General features: G+C 35.6%; 1 protein-coding gene across 4 annotated transcripts in view; it reads right to left on the reverse strand.

Moving 5' to 3' along the window:
- The window catches only part of LOC145668871 (coiled-coil domain-containing protein AGAP005037-like), a 1,021,830-nt gene that overhangs the window by 916,551 nt on the left and 87,512 nt on the right, over window positions 1–17,767 (reverse strand). The window lies entirely within an intron of this gene.

Consider the following 17,767-nt stretch of genomic DNA (forward strand, 5'->3'; position numbering starts at 1 on the left):
ATTAATTCCAAAAAGGAAACAGCTTGTGATTTGGTATAGTTTTTTTTTTCTGCTATGGTGATCACCGTTGAGACTGAAAATGGTTGACTTCTACCACTTTCAGTTTGATTTTCATTTATTTGATTTGATTTTAATGTCCCTTTTAGCACCGAGGCTATATGATACGTGGACCTACTGATTCATGTGGAATCCGAACCACATGTGTTCCCGCCGGGAATCGAATCCGGGTTTCCCGCGCCAAAGGTGCGTACGTTAACCGCTTAGCCACGGATGAGCTCGAGTGAATGAAGAAATGGACTACAAGTAAAAGCATGAGTGGAGTAAAATGAAGAAATAGGACTAAGAGTATTGGGTGCTCTTCCTATCAATGAGGGTTAAAATTATACGTAGATATTAGGGAAGTAGTTAACTCGTATCCATGCTTCTAGTCTTTGACGATTTGAAGCATTGTTCTTAATATCATTTTACAATTTTATTATTATTATTATTATTATTATTATTATTATTATTATTATTATTATTATTATTATTATTATTATTATTATTATTATTATTATTATTATTATTATTATTATTTACTATCTCGTCTTTATTCAATAATTTTATTTTGCATTATGGAGGGCAACAGTTGAGTTCCTCTTCTTGGGAGACGAAAAATGCTCAAACTTGTTAAGAAGTTAACGGAACGCCTGGTCGTACGTAACCAGCCAAACATATGAGGTTGTGGGTTGTATAAGCGGTAGGCGTTTGATAAGTACACTATAGACCTGTTTAATCGAATTTCCGGGGAACCGAATCGCTGAAAACAAATCTTTACGAAAAAATATTTTTTCCCCACAAGCTGAATTAAACTTCATTGTTTTAGTAGTATAGATTTAGTTTAACAATGTCCACTTCTATTGTCAGTTTTAGAGGAATCAATAGTTTATCAAAAACGTCTTTGCACGCAGAAAATATATCAGAATATATCAAATATCGTTGAATGAGAACCAGAAAAACGTAGCTCCATTTTCGTAGGTTTACAGGTGAGAGGACAAAAATATTATTAGCTTAGAAAGGCGTGTTTTTAATAAGATAGTAATTGAGCTACATTACAACAGATTATCGACAAGGAGAACAGATGGCGTTTCGTTCCATTTACACCCAGTGAGGCTTTCAAAATTATGTCCAAACATGAAGAAAACGAAAACCGCATTTTTGGAGTTACGTCCTCTTGTTCTCATGCGACAATATACAGTCATGTATTTAAAAAAAATAACTTTATTCCGATAACCAAATCTTCGTTTAACAGAAGAACTACCGGTTCAGAGATGGAGTGGGTCAGTGAGTCAAGTTTTCGGAATGGGTCAGTGGGTCGTAGGTCAACAGCATGTGACCCACTGTGACCCACCACCCACCGTGACCCACTGCGACCCACCACCCACCATGACCCTCTGCGACCCACCACCCACCATGACCCACTGCGACCCACCGACTCGTATGATCTACCGACCCTCTCTGCTCATTGCATTGTAGAGAGTATCTTCTGAAGACTGGTTTTTACTTTCAAGACCTACATTTCCCTTTCTTTTCCACTTGCTTCTGTCTACTTGCCTGAGGTGAGTATATCTAACCAAGTGAAAAAAGAACTTCGGGCACTTTTGGATATTGATATTTTTAATTGTAATAATAGCAATAGGACTTACACTACAACTTGGCTTTCGAGACGTGTAGGTTTTTAGAGCTAACTACTGGAAAGAATACATTTTTGAATCACTGTAATATATAAATTATTTATAAAAACTTGAATGTAACTATGTGTGCCTGATCATCACGGTCAAATGAAATTACTTTTGGTATATACCTTCTGCATCTGAATGTCCCCCTTTCCCAAATTTACACAGAAATCGGCGCCCTTGATAAGAGGGGGCTCGTAAGGAAAGATACATTGGTAAAATAAAAGTTTTATAACTTAAAATTAAGGGAAGGAAAGCAACGCATTGGTCTCATAGTTGTACACAAAATTTTGAACATTTAACTTCCCTCTCCTGATCATAATGAAATTGGCTCTTCACTGCAGAATACGCATCACCCAATGATCATAATCAGATTGTTTTCTCACTGCAGATACTCATGATCCAATGATCATGGTATTTTTTTTCAACGGCACTTCCTCCTTTAAAAAAAAGTTGGGCGTTCTTTACATTACGTCGTTTCCCTAAGTTGAAGGAAGTGTTGATTCGGGGAACTATCAATAAATGGGGAGTGAAAAGTAGTACCCCGAAAATACCAATACTTCTTCCCATTAAGTACGATCGGAAAAATGGGCAGGGATGAATTCCTTAGCACGAGAAGCCACACACTAAAATCATCAATTTATAGATACTAGGAAATTTAGTAGGATCATAAGAAAATAAGCCAAGATGACACAGCCACTTCCATAGTTTTTTTTTTCAGCGTGTGCCAGCCAAGAGCTAACAGCCATTAGAAGGTTGCACCTTCTATGCGGTAAGAGATTTAAGTAATTTATTAGAGATCTATAATGTTCGATGGCCTAGGGGATGTTTATAAAGCAGAAGAACGATCTTCTATTTTAGTTTCTAGGGAGAGGCAGTGGCGGGTCTAGCCGGGGCCGGGGGACCTAGCCTCCACCCCAGTCTTTTGAGTGATAATAACAATTGAAACTATTATTTATATATTTTTGAAGTTGATAGTAAACTCATGATATATCTATCATAGTCAAGATTCTGGCTGACTCCTCCAGTTTTTACTTTCTAGATCCGCCACTGAGGACAGGAACTAGGTATTATAGTATGGTAGTGTATGGTGGTTTTATTATATTTATTGTTTTATCAGAACCACGAAAGAATGAAATGTAATTTTAAAAAATGCAGTGCACTGTCCAATTCAACACACAGCTGATAGTGGAACAAACAAGATTATCTTCTGTCCAAGAATTTCATAGTTCTAGAGAAAGTTAATATTGTTGTTCCTACATTCAAAAACATAGGAAGAATATACTTTTTATCTCTTCCATAATAAATGTGTCTATTGGTAATGTGCCATATGACTACAATAATAAATGTGTCTATTGGTAATGTGCCATATGAGTGAATGTGCCATATGACTACAATAATAAATGTGTCTATTGGTAATGTGCCATATGACTACAATAATAAATGTGTCTATTGGTAATGTGCCATATGAGTGAATGTGCCATATGACTACAATAATAAATGTGTCTATTGGTAATGTGCCATATGACTACAATAATAAATGTGTCTATTGGTAATGTGCCATATGAGTGAATGTGCCATATGACTACAATAATAAATGTGTCTATTGGTAATGTGTCATATGACTGAAAATGCAAGTCTTCTGCTATTACCAAAGAAAAAAGAAAATAAAATACCTTCTATTAAAAAGAAATTGACACTTTTCTGTTTCAGTACTCTCCAGAAGATAAGTCAAGATTTTAGTGCTGTAAGTTATACTACTTCTGGTAAGTTTTATTATCTTGTAAAATTTCATTTTATAATCAGTGTAAAATAAATTATCTTCGGTTCCGTCGTGCTGGGAAGACGAAGAAGGGATTACATTAAAATTGGAAGTGGTGGGGGGATGATTAATTTCTTTTTTGCTTTTGGGAGTAAGGACTTCTGCAGGACAGATTGTAAAGAGGAGAGGAGTTCTCTCTTCTGTCGTCTCTTAGCATTTGGTTAACCAAGTCACGATCTTTAAAGTCGTTCGGAACACCAGCCAATCTTCAATCCACACACACATCAATCTCTCCCACTCACAATAAATCACTATTAGGCATGATAACACTTAAAATTAATATGCTAAAATACTTTCATAGATACACTTTGCATTATACACAGGATACCAAGTGTATCAAACTGAGATTTAAGCCCATATGTGTATTGTCATGTGCAGTGGCGTTGCGAAAGTATTTTAAATGGGGTTTAACCCTACAAGTAAATCTGTAGTCCTCTCACCCCTTAGCAAGAAATGTTATATCTATTACAATAATTTTTATCAGGTTACTTTGTTATTTAGCTATAATTACGTGTCTCTTTAGTAAGCAGTGTATTGCGATTGCTGTATTAGATTGCATGCTTATGCAACCAGCAGGTGTGGCTGTTGTATTAGGTTGTATGATTACGTAACTGGCAGGCATGACCGCTGCATTAAGTTGCATGCTTATGCAACCGGCAGGCATGGTTGCAGTATTACATTACATGCTTATGCAACCGGCAGGCGCGGCTGCTGCATTAGGTTGCGCAACTCCCTATTTTTAACCGTATATATATATATATATATATATATATATATATATATATATATATATAGGGCCGGATTTAGGGGGTGAACCGGAGCACGTGCATCCCTCCGTTCTGAACATACACTATCTAAAGTGAGAAAATGGCAGTAAAAATAGCAATACTTTCCTAAAATTTCATGTCATGTTTCCGTTTCAGGTTTAAAAGAAAGCGGTTTTGCTAAACAGAATAGTTTAAGTCAATTCCTCATACATATCACAGATGCTTAAAGGCATTTAAAAAAAATTAAATTTGATTCAAATGTACTGATAGTTATTGGTGCACTCCCCTCAGGAAATCCTGTATCCGGCCATATATATACAGTATTGAAGTAGTATTTGAGTAAAATTAAAAACTTTTAACTCATAAGCGCAACACAATAGTGATGTATATCTCAAGAATGAGTAACCATATTAACGTTATTATGTTTATAGCTGCAAAAGCGTTCTTCGGCTAACGTGCAGAGCTATATAATTTGGTTGATTTGTCGAGTTGGTGATAAGCGTCCCGTTCAACAGCGAGGCTATTTATGACACGTGGGCCTATAACTTAATACCTACGTATGAGCTCCCACCGGGAAACGAATTCGGATCTCCCGTCATATACTTTGAATTTCATCAAAGGTGTAGCATCATTTTCTGCTTAAGGAGAGATGTCATTTTAAATCCATTATTCTGAAAATATTTCTTATCCTTCACATTCTGCTTTTTCTTAAGTCATTGCTGCATAATTCACACTTAATGCATTATTCTTTATAATGAAAGGAAACAACGCGTCGCATGAAAACCAGAGGAACGTAACTCCAAAAATGCTGTTTTCGTTTTCATCATGTTTGGACATAATTTTTAACGCCCTACTTGGTGTAAATGGAACGTAACGCCATCTGTTTTCTTGGTCGATCATCTGTTGCAATGTAACTCAATTACCATCTTATTAAAACCACATCTTTCTAAGAAAATAATATTTTTGTCCTCTCACCTGTAAACTTACGAAAATGGAGTTACGTTCTCATATGACGAACGATTCCAGAGGTTTAGTGAACGCTACGCCCCTTGCTTGCGAACGCTATTTACTGTATAATGATTCAATTGGTTGAATTATAATTATTTTGAATATTGCCCTCCATATAAAATACAATTAAAAAGAAAGAGATAAACGTGCTGCCATCTTCTGGTTGATAGCTCTCTCGTATTTGTCATGTATCTTTACATAATAATATAATAATAATAATAATAATAATAATAATAATAATAATAATAATAATAATAATAATAATAATAATAATAATAATAATAAATAATGCCTAGTTTCTAGATTATTGAAAAGAACGTTGGAGCAGGAGAATTTTGTGCGTATCTCCTTTGACGAAATAACTTAACAACGGCGCATATAATGAGGAGCTTATGGTTTCCTCGTACCAAATACAGTATAACCATATATTACACTCACGCTGCATAGCATTCCACAACACCTTTCTTCTTTCTCATTCTCTGCCTAGTTGAGAAAATACCAGAAACGCGCCTTGACGCAAAAAGGAATGAAATCTTGGAATAAGGATGTGAGATATATAGAGAGAACGTATAGGATGAGATAGGGGGTTTAGGAAGGACGAAAGAACTGTGTGTTGATCGTCTGAACGTGACTAGCACGTGGAGAAATAAACGTGCTTGACTGTGGTCCGCCCCCTAAACCTATCATTTTGTTTCCCCACCCCCTTACTGCATAATACATGTGACTTTTTTTATATATATATATAGTAGAGGTCTCTTCTGGGGGAAGACGAGAAGGGTATGCATGAAGCATGACCCCGGCTTTTCTGTCCTTTTTCCCAATGCACAAAACGAAGGTCAGATGATTCACGAGGTGCCACAGCTTGGTTATAGAGTGGATAAAATGTTTGGTGAGGAGCAGATGTTTTTTTTTCAACCAACGGCCCTAGGGTACATTCCAACCCCTTGCGTTAACCCCCTCCAAAATGTAAAAAAAAAGGATACCTAAAAAAAACTCGAGAAGTAAGGAACTAGGAAGTTTCATTCCAATTTGACTCAACACACACACACGCACACGCATTCATATTCACATACTGCCACAAACGCATACAAGATCTCCCCCGCCTCCTCGCTCAACCCCTTTGCGGTGCTGAAACTCTATATTCTTTCTTATTTTACGCTCTGTTTGCATTCTATAGGTTTTGTCACATATATGCACGATTGTCGTCATTTTTTTATTAACACATCGCAGGTAGTACAGTTTTAAAAATGAAATAAAAAGTCCACGGTTATACCTTATTATTTTTTCATTTCATAACTTCTAACTTTCATATTCGTCATGCTTAAATTGCAGTTTGCACAGCTGACCTTACCGTGCAGTACATATGAAACTTTTTTTTTTCTAAACTCCGTCAGCACACTGACAATGTGTAAAATCAACAGAGTGATTGCAGAAACATCCCTGACAAAATATTTTATTTATAAGACAAGCGTCCAGTTCTAAAAAAATATCCATTGCAAAATATTTAAAATTAAAGAGTTAGCGATTATTTTAGATTATTATATCTCAGTAAAAATATTATACACTGCGATCTTGCCGGACGCGACCAAACCCCTTTTTTTTTCTTTTCTTTTCTTTTTTTTCTTTTCTTTCTTTCTTTCTTTTTTTTTTTTTTGACGGGAGAAGTCCAAGCTTTGGGTACGTCCAATACTACAGGTCACTACGTCTATGTAATATTGAATGGGTATTATTCTGTACCCGAAAAGACTGTAAGTAATTGTAAAATACTTCAATCTATATCTTCGAAATAAAATGATAGAACTAGATTGTTTTTATAACAGAAAGAGTACAGACGAAGTGCAAGATCAAATTTTCATACTACAACAATCATTTCCCTGTTAAACAGGTAGAGTTTTATTGAGAAAATGAACAAATGTATGTTTAGTTAGGAAAGATCTGCGGGGGGAAGGGGGAGTACGGACCCGGTGGACTTGCCGTGCGTGCGCCTTTGAATCTTGTTAGTATCACAAAGTATCATTGTCCTCAATAAATGCTTCCTCGATTATTTATTTATTTAGAAAACAACACAACAGGCTTAACCCCTTCAGTGCGTAATTTTCAGATGCGAACCACTGTAAAAAGTTTTTTTTTTTTTTTTTTTTTTTTGAGAACTTTGGATGTTGATTCTAAGTCTGTTTCAAGATCACTTATATCAGAATCACTAATTAATAACTCTTCCTCGATGTCAGCATCGTTGAAATATCGTTTTGAATCCATTACTGTGCTGTCTGCTCTCAAACAAAACAAAGAATGAAAACTATATTTGACGAAGCCCAAACTCTATTTTTATTTCTTTTTCCTCTTCTTCTTTTAATTAAGCAACAATTGAAACCAGCTGAGCGCAAACACGCTAAATATTGTCGGGATAACATTACTCATACTGTGGGCAAGTATATTCGCCAAACGCAATACAAAATAGCCAAAGCAAAATGAAAGCGTATATATACGCCATCCGCACAGGAGGTGCGTTTTGAAGAAACGAGTTAACTCGCCACCCACATTGAAGGAGTTAATGCCTAATTATAATGTCATATAATACTTACATAGACATATATACATTTATCCGTACAATTAATCAATTCAGTTCGAGTGTCAGGTACTCGGTAATAATCCTGTTTCTAAATACATATTCTGACATACTGAATATATCTAATACATCAGTTTTGTGACTTAATTCATTGTAGGAGTCACACATTCTCCACAGCGGAGATTTAGACCCTACTGAGAATATTTGTTCGTGCCCATTCACAGTAAAATATACCAGTATTCCCTGGTCTTGTTCTGCCTGTTGGAACGCTCAGATATATTTTCGTGAGTAGCTCTGGACAGTCAATTTTATTATTTAATACTTTATATAAAAATAGTAAATCAAACATCTTTCGTCGATTCGTCAACGTTAGGAAATTCAAACTGCTTACTAAGTCAACGTAGGGAATCTGTGTGGGATAGAAAGCTGTTTTCTTGTACGTAAGCATTTTTAGAAATTTAAATTGTATGTTTTTTATTGCTTGTAAGTATTTACTTACATTCGGTGTCCAAATAACGCACGCATATTCTAATGGGGACTTTACGTACAAATTATAAAGTTTAATGAATGTTGACTCGTTTCTAAACTCTTTACCCATTCTATAGATAAAACCCAGGTTTCTGAATGCAGCTTTAGAGATTGCATCGATGTGATGAGAGAAGGTCAATTTTGAATCAAAAATTACTCCTAAATCTTTAACTGAATTTGGTTTACACAGAGATATGCCATTAATTATATACGGATAATTGATGGGATTTTCTTTCCTTGAGAGCGATAAAGACTTGCATTTAGAGATATTCAATGAAAGTTTGTTTTTGTCACACCATTGCCCAACACCCTGTAAATCCTGCTCGAGTTGTGTGCAGTCATCTATTGTGCATTAAAAGTGCGGGATCCTGATAAAAATCACTTACACAGTTCTCTACATCACTTTCAGTGCCAGAGAGTATGTCTTCCATAATGAGATCTATTTCTTTCGCACGCCACAGCTTTCCTTACAGATCAACAGCTGCTGGAGTACGTGGTGGTTACGTCTGTTAACCACCAACTTCAAGGTAAAAAAAAAAAAAAAAAAAAAAAAAAAAAAAAAAAAAAGCACATAAAACAATAAGATTACTTGTTCTTATTGCAAGAATGCAACCTTACTACTTCAAGACATGTCTAAGTAAGGTACCAAACACTTTTATAGTAATATACTTGTATGAAAGCACAATTACTATGACCAGTCGAAATAAAAGGGAAATTTCCAATATTAACTTGTGTACAAAATGTGTTTTTCCCGCCAAATCGTTACTTTCGCTATAAAAATAACGTAGTGCCATCTAGTGAACTACAAAGAAACTTCAGAAACGTTAAGTCGAAAAAAATCACCCACACGAGGAACACATTCAATGGAAAAGGTGGTTAGTGTAAGTGACTATCGCTCTTCATAAGAGCTAGCAGTGACACAGATACTCCTAACAGTGACACATATAATTTTAACAGTGACACAGATACTTCTACCAGTGACACTATACTAATTGTAATAGGGAAAGAATGAAATACAACGAGTCTCAAGTTTGCAGCAAGTTGAAATTAGGGTGAGATACAGGCCGATAGCCAGCCCAAAACTGTAGAGGGGGGGGGGGGAGGTAGAAGTTAGGGGGGCCCGATCCAACCATATTATAGTTCATTTGCAAGCCAACTATGAAAATTTTAGGGAGCCAATAAAAATTTAGGAGGGCTCCCCCCAGACCCCCTGGATACGGGTCTGGTGAGATATCCCTTCCGTGCCCACAACCATAACACTATTAACTGCTGACATTTTAAAAATCGCCAGAAACTTGCGTTTTGAGAGTCCTGAAATTCTGTCAGATTTCGAGAAGGTGTTCCACCTCTGATTGCAAACTCCTCTTAACAAAATCTAGGATATAGATTTCTAAAGAGAAATATTCTTTTTTATTAGGTAATATCCTTGGAACCCTTCTTTCTTGCGCTCTCAAAGAGGATTTGACATTTCATATTTTCTCAGGTTTCTTATGACTTTGGCCTTCAAGTGGACAGTCAATACAGAGAGATTCCTTCACAGACATTTTTTCTGGCCGACAGACTGTTCCACACAGAAAAAAGTAAGATGCGGGAAGACATTCAGGATTTCATTTTCTTCCTTTCCCTCTTGTTTCCTCCCTCCTCCTTCTTCTTCTTCTTCTTTTCTTAAACTGCAAGGCCCGCTCTGCTGTGATTTGGAACTTTGGAGGGGATGATTTGGCGAACATCCTTTTTAGAATAATGCAATTCTTTTTTTCTTTTTTTCCGAACACAGTCTTTTGAGGTATTTATCTAATAGTATACAGCACACCTATTTCCAATATGGAACGTTTGAAGTATCTTGGAATATTATTAAGAACACTTAACGCATTTCAAAATTTTTAGAACGTTATGCTAATTACCCTTCCCTCAACGAGGGTCGAACCTGGGACCATGTTCACCAAAGGTGAGCGCGCCATCTACCAGGCCAGCAAGAAGAGCAATTACTTAACACGGCATGCAAGGCCATGTCTACAGCGCCCCTCCATCATTATTCACTTCCATTAACCATCCGTCTCCCTTAGCCTAAAGGGCATAATTGTTATACGTTGAAGTAAAATATATATATATATATATATATATATATATATATATATATATATATATATATATATATATATATATATTTCTTCCGTAAGATTTCCCATATTTGGAAGTCTTAAAAAGCCAGATTCTTCACAAAGATCTCACTGCATTAGTTGATTGTTTTGGTGTTTAGAGATGCTTGTTTTGAGCACCGCGTCTAAATGAGACGTGGACCTGCAGTTTAATGTGTAAATTCGAACCACATAAGCTCAAACTCAACTGGGAGAGAACTAGGGTATCCCACAACGAACGCAAACCATCTGGAAGCGCAAGATGCCAGTATTACATACGTGATACACCAGCACTGTTATAAATAGGTGTTTCCTTTTTGTGTTTCCTTTTATTATATGTTTCCTTTTATATACCTAGGTATATACAGTATATGTTTCTTTTTTATATAAGTGTTTCTTTTTATATGCACTCTAAAAAACGGTATAGTTGGAACAACCAGAAGCAGGCCCGTATCCAGGAGGCGTCTAGGGCGGCCGCCCTAAATTTTCGCTGCCCCCCTAAAATTTTCACGATAAGCTTGCAAATGAACTATAATATGATGATAAACTATAATATGGTTGGATCAGGCCCCTCCCTAACTTCAGCCGGGCCTCCCCTACATTTTCTGGCTGGCTACCGGCCTGACCAGAAGTATGATGGAACTTATAGCTGGAAAGACAATATTATATGGTTAAAATATAGCTAGATCAACAAAATCTATTGTTGTCACAGTCATTTTTATGATGGTAACAATTATGTCAATTATGGTACTTGTAATTAAAAAAAATATCACATAATTTGGAAATACCAAGACCATCATCATAAGATTTATAGTAGCTGTTCCAACGATATAAAATACGATGTTGTAACCATGCTCAAAATACTTAGATGATTGGCTTAACGTCTGTACTTCAGGGTTGCCTTATTTGGGACTCGTAGTGATGCTAAACACGAGCCTAGTATCAGTTCCATCTCAATAGGTGGCACGTTTTGAGCCAGATATTGCTTCCAATGAATTATATGCCGTATTTCGAGCAAATAGAAACGAAGTTACACACTCTAGAAACGATTGGAACAACCAGAAGTATGAAGTATATAATGTACTTCATTTCGTAAATAAATCAAATGATAGTCTTACGCTAAATTACACATAGCGTGTCATTGATGTATGTGTCACACACTTCCAAAAACTGCTCAGTGCAATTTTTGTTTGCTTTTACATCACTTTGTTGGAAGAGTTACACGCATGGGAAACTTGAGTCAATACGACTCACGTAGATCAATATTTGACAGTCTGATAGGTGTTCCAACGTCATTCAAATCACACCATTAATTAAAGGCTATCTTTAATAAATTACGAATTCTTGGTAATCTTTTAGTTCCAGGAAAGCAAAATATTGTTTTCACACACTTTTCCACCCTCTATAACAGAACAAATTGTAACTTTTGGCGTAAAAATTTTCACATATAATTGTATTAAATGGTTTTTTTTTTTTTTTTTTTTTGGCGGTACGCAAATGTATAGAGTACCCGGACCTTTTTATAAGATTATAAGATTTCTCTAGCTCTTTTTATTTGTGCAAACTTAAAATGAATTTTGCTATTTAAATCGACTTCAAAGACTGGAACAAGAATATACAGGGTGTTTCAAAACAACACCGACAACGTTTGGGAGGTGATCCCTGACACCAAGATTAAACAAAAAGTATAGACCAACCTGGCTGCACAAATGCTTCCTTTCGGAGTTACTGGCTGCCGAAAACATGTAAAAATGAACTTTAATGGTCCGGAGCTCGAGAACTATGGGACCTACCGTTGTCGGGTCAAGACTTCACTTAGGAACTAATATGTGTCCTATCCAAAAAAAAAAAAAAAAAAAAATCCATGTTTCAGAATCCGAAGATACTCACGCCACAATCTTTATAGAGGGAGTTTGGCTACAGGCATATAATTTTAATTAATTTTGCAGTTTAACGTCCCGTTCAGTAGCGAGGCTATATGAGACGTGGACCTACTGATTAACGTGGAATTCGAACCACATGAGCTCCCGCCGAGAATCGAACCCAGGTCTCCCACGCCGAAGGCGCGTACGCTAAACGCTTAGCCACGGATGAGCTCATATATAATTTTAAGTATTCACTAACTACCTCTATAAAAATTGTTGCGGAAGTACAAAGGATCATGAAACATGGATATTTGGATAGAGGACATACTAGTTTCTAAGTGAAGTCTTGATCTGAGTACGATAGGTCCCATAGTTTTGGAGTTATGGACCTTTGAAGTTTACTATTTTCATGTTTTCAGTAGCCTATAACTCCGAAAGGAAGCATTTGTGCACTCAGATAAGTCTATACTTTTTGTCTTATCTTAGTGTCAGGAATCATCTCCCAAACGTTGTCGGTGTTGTTTAGAAAAACACCCTGTATATTGTATGTATTCAAAAGATAATAATAGGTCAATAGATGGCGACACTTGCTAATTAATTTCACTTGGGTAGATTTTGACCCTAGTTCTCGCAGTCAATCAGAAGGTGTAGAATAACATATTCGCAGTGAGTACCGTGAGTAGCGGCAACTATTTTTACTTAAGAGTCTTCATCCCTGCGAAATTAAAATACCGCTAATTTTATATTAATTATGTGATATCTTCAAATAGATAAAAAAGATAATCGAAATGTGGAACAAGAGCGCCCTAAACAATATCATTTTATATAAGAAACCGTTATCACGACTCACTTATCTGCTTTCGATTTCGAGCCATTTTGAAAATCGGCATTTATTTTCGCGTTTCTAAACAGCAGAAAACATAAAGCCACTATGTGACTTGTGATAACGGTACCTCACGCAAAATAATATTGTCTAGGGCGCTCTTGTTCCATATTTCAATTAGGCCCTATCTTTTATCTATTTGAAGATATCACATAAGTACTGTAAAATTAGCGGTATTTTAATTTCGCAGGGATGAAGACTCTTAAGTTTAAGTAAGACAAGATAAAGTGTCTTAACTTGGCCATTTACCAATAAAAGTTCTAAAAGCGTTTAACGATAACACGAGTCCAAAAAAGAAACATTTACCAATCCGTATACATATATCAAGGGCACACGCACGGGGAATCCAACGGGTCTGGATCCCTCCTCCCCCAAAAAAACTTCCTAACTCAACATAGTTTTATATACATTCTCAATAAAACTATACGTTTAACAGGAAAATGATTAATGTAGCACGGAAAGCTGGTCTTACACTTCATCTGTACTCTTATATAAACAATCTAATTCTCTCATTTTTTCCCGAAAATATTAGTGGAAGTGCTTTAGAATTACTTATAGTCTTTTCGGGTGCACAATAATACCCGTTCAATATTACATAGACATAATTGATTGTAGTAATGGACCCCTTCCCCCCAAAACCTTGGACTCCTCCGAACAAAAATTTCTGGGTACGCGCCTGACATACACATCATTGAGTTGAACAAAATCAGGTGGGCGAGGTGCAAATCCTCATGCGTAATCTTCGAGGAAATTCGAGAAACAACAACTTTTGGTAAATCTAAAAATTGATAGTGTGCGACAACTAATGCCATCTATTAAGATAAAACTAATATTGTATTACACCGCCAAAAGGCTTTTCATTATAACACTACCAAAACGATAACATACCGTAAGGTTAATGAGATACAGCTTAAAGTTATGACTGATTCTTAAACTTCAATTTTAGGGGCCGCGATGGCTCAGTGGTAGAGCGTTCACTCTGGTGCATGGGGTCACTAGTTCGATCCCAGCTTGCGCCAAGTAAACTTTGTGGTGGACAAACACCGTGTGCGTGGGTTTCCTCGGGGTTCTCCCGTTTCCTCCCACTTTCTTCATCCCATCATTTCATTCATTTCTTATCATCACTGTCTCCTTTAGCCTAGCCGCCATAACCGTGGGACGCAAAACTCAAAGATTTCATTTAATTTTCATTTTTAAACTTCAATTTACGTTCGTTCAGGTATATATTGTACGCCATTCATGGAACTCGTCCAATTCTGACCAAAATCGGCATTCAGGATCCATCAAAGTGTACCTAAATATAGAATTTGTTTTAAAAAATGTGTGAATTAACTTAAACTTATTTTTAAAAAATATCTTACTTAAACTTATTTTTAAAAAATATCTTCTAAATTATAGGAAGTATGCAGAAATCTAGGATTGGTTAAAGAAAGTGCGCGTGTGTGTGTATAACTTTGAAAATAAACCTCCTTTTAAAAAGTGTCAAAACTTATAACTTGTTAGAACTTAGAGGAAGTGTGCAGAAACCTAGGACTGACTAAAGAAAGAATGTGCATAACTTTGAAAATATAAACTTAGAATTGGTTACAGGAAATATGCATAAACCTAGGATTAGTTAAAGAAAATGTATGTGTAATACTTTGAAAATAAACTTAAACTTACTGTTTTAAAAGAATCTTCAAAACATAGAATTGGTCAGAGGAAATGTGCACATACCTAGGATTGGTTACAGAAAGTGTGTGTATAACTTCGAAAATAACTCACTTTTAAAAAGTGCCCAATCTTAGAATTGGTAAGAGAAAGTGCGCACAAACCTACAATTGGATAAAGAATGTGTGTGTATAACTTAGAAATAAAATTATTTTTTTAAAAAATTTCTAAACTTAGAATTGGTTAGAGGAAGTATGCACAAATCTAGGATTGGTTAAAAGAAAGTGTGTATACAATTTTAAAAATAAAAACTTTTAAAAAGTGTCTAAATTTAGAATCGATTGTAGCAAGTGTGCACAAACCTATGATTTAATAAAGCAAGTGTGTATGGAAAGTGTACACATATCTAGGATTGGTTAAATGAAGTGTGTCTTAACTTGAATTAGTTAAAAAAAAAAGAAGTAAACACAAAATTGGTTAAAGCTAGTGTGTTCAAACTTAGCATTGGTCAAGAGAGTATGGGTAAACAGACGATTTGCTAATGAAACAAAATTTACACTTACGATTCGTTAAAGAAATAACTTTTGAACTTGTTAACTAATCACTGAATAATAATAATAATAATAATAATAATAATAATAATAATAATAATAATAATAATAATAATAATAATAATAATAATAATAATAATAATAATAATTGTCTAAATCTAAACAATACTTGAGTGATCAACTCTTGTGTAAATCGACAACGTAAATAAGGGAGTAGTCAAGTCATTTTTGAGAGGAGACATGATTTAAAAAGAAAATTAATGCATTTATTAAAAAAATACTAAAAATAGAAATCGGATATCCTAATGTATGATTAACACATTTGGAAGCTTTACATTCTATTTATTTATTTAACAATCACCAGATACAGCTCAGAGGCCATTTTATATTGAATATCTAACAACAACAATAACAATGAAAAGGATTTGGGAACGTATCGGTCAGGGCCCGTCGGTAGGTACCATCCTGGCATTTGCCTGGTAGAACTGAGGAAAAACTCTGGAAAACCAAGTCAGGATGGGCGGCAGAGGGAATCGAACCCGCGACCTTCCGAATGCGAAGCCAGTGCTCTACCACATGAGCTACTTCGCTCCATATAACTTCCTCTGGCATGTAACTTTCCTCACATCAGCAATATATTTCGGAAGTGAGAAGCAGCATAGGTTTTTAACAAACGACAATCTACCCTCTTGAGTTAGGTACAGATGTTGTCTGTAAAATTTATAACGAGCCACGGACAGCTTTTATGACAAAGACTTATTAACATTATTGAAATGGTTAGTTTAAACGTAAACAATGACTGACCACTATTGTCGTTTATAATGATCTTTATAACAACTGATACGTCAACATCAACAACATTTCTAGACTTAACGGTGAATTGTACTTTAACGCTGATGTAATGCTAGATTATTCGTTGTCATTGCCCTTAAAAATACTACAGGGTACTTCAAATAATTTCGTTCAACAGTCAACACTCGTTTGTGGGGAAATTTTCGACTCTACAGGATTCAATAATAATAATAATAATAATAATAATAATAATAATAATAATAATAATAATAATAATAATAATAATAATAATAATAATAATAATAATAAATTATATTCAGCCATTAATGGAAGGTCACTTTTCTCAAACTGAGAAATTTCTACTCACTACGATCTTGAGCCTTCAAAGGAGCAATTTTCTGTCTTAATACTGACCTGTAATCTCTTTCAGCCTCGCTCTCTGTTTCCTGCCACCTTACCTTGTATTCTTTTTATAATTAAAGAGGATTGTCTATCTCCATTAGTTAAATTTAATATTGTAATTAATTTTTCTCCCTTAGTATTTCTCTGATTTTCCCAGCTACATGTCTGTCTTCTTTCATTTCCAAGGAGCACAGTGATTCAATGGCAGAGTGTTTACCTCTGGTGCGCGGGGGCCCTGGTTCGATTCCGGGTCAAGTAAGTTTGTAGTGAACAACATCCTGTCCGTGTTTTTTTTTGTGGTACTCCCGTTCCCTCCCACATTCTCCTCCTACTAATTCCTCCATCATCATTCAGTTGAACTAACCATCGTTTTCCTTAGCCTAAAGAGCGTAATCTGAACGTTAAAACTGAAAGATTATATTTTATTCTTCTCTACACGCACATTTCGAAAGCATCCAGTCTCTACTCGCCGCTTTTGTGTAGTGACCACATATCACCTCAATACTGTACAGTCACGAACATTAATAAATGGAGGTTGGAGCCATAAGAAATAATGGCTTCAGCCTCCATTTATTAATGTTCGTGACTGTACGTGGTACAACACCCACATTTTGAGTCTCCCTCAACACTTCACTGAAGGATCTATAAAATACACTCTTCTTTCCCCAACTGTTTGGTCCATGCGCTCTATCGTAGCTTTACTTCACGTTCAGACTCCTTGCTCTATTAAAAAAAAAAAAAAAAAAAAAAAAAATAATAATAATAATAATAATCCCGAAATAAACTTATATCTTCTATACACTCGTACTTCAAGATTTCATTAATCTCAGGTTTCAAAGTTGGTGGACAGATCATCAACAAAGTCAAGTACTGTATGTGGACAACAAGGTTATTACAGTTAAGAACCGAGGAATATCTACAAGAAATGATGAACAGAACAGTTGACACTGGGAAACAATATGAAATGGAAATCAACATCGTAAAGTCGAAAGTCATGAGAATATCCCTTGGAAACACGCTCTTACGGATCAGACAAGAACAAAGGGAGTTTGAAGAAGTCGATCATTTTAAATATGTAGGAAG

Source organism: Thermobia domestica, chromosome 13, assembly GCF_964235325.1.
Source record: "Thermobia domestica chromosome 13, izTheDome1.hap1.1, whole genome shotgun sequence".
NCBI classification, from domain to species: Eukaryota; Metazoa; Arthropoda; class Insecta; order Zygentoma; family Lepismatidae; genus Thermobia; species Thermobia domestica.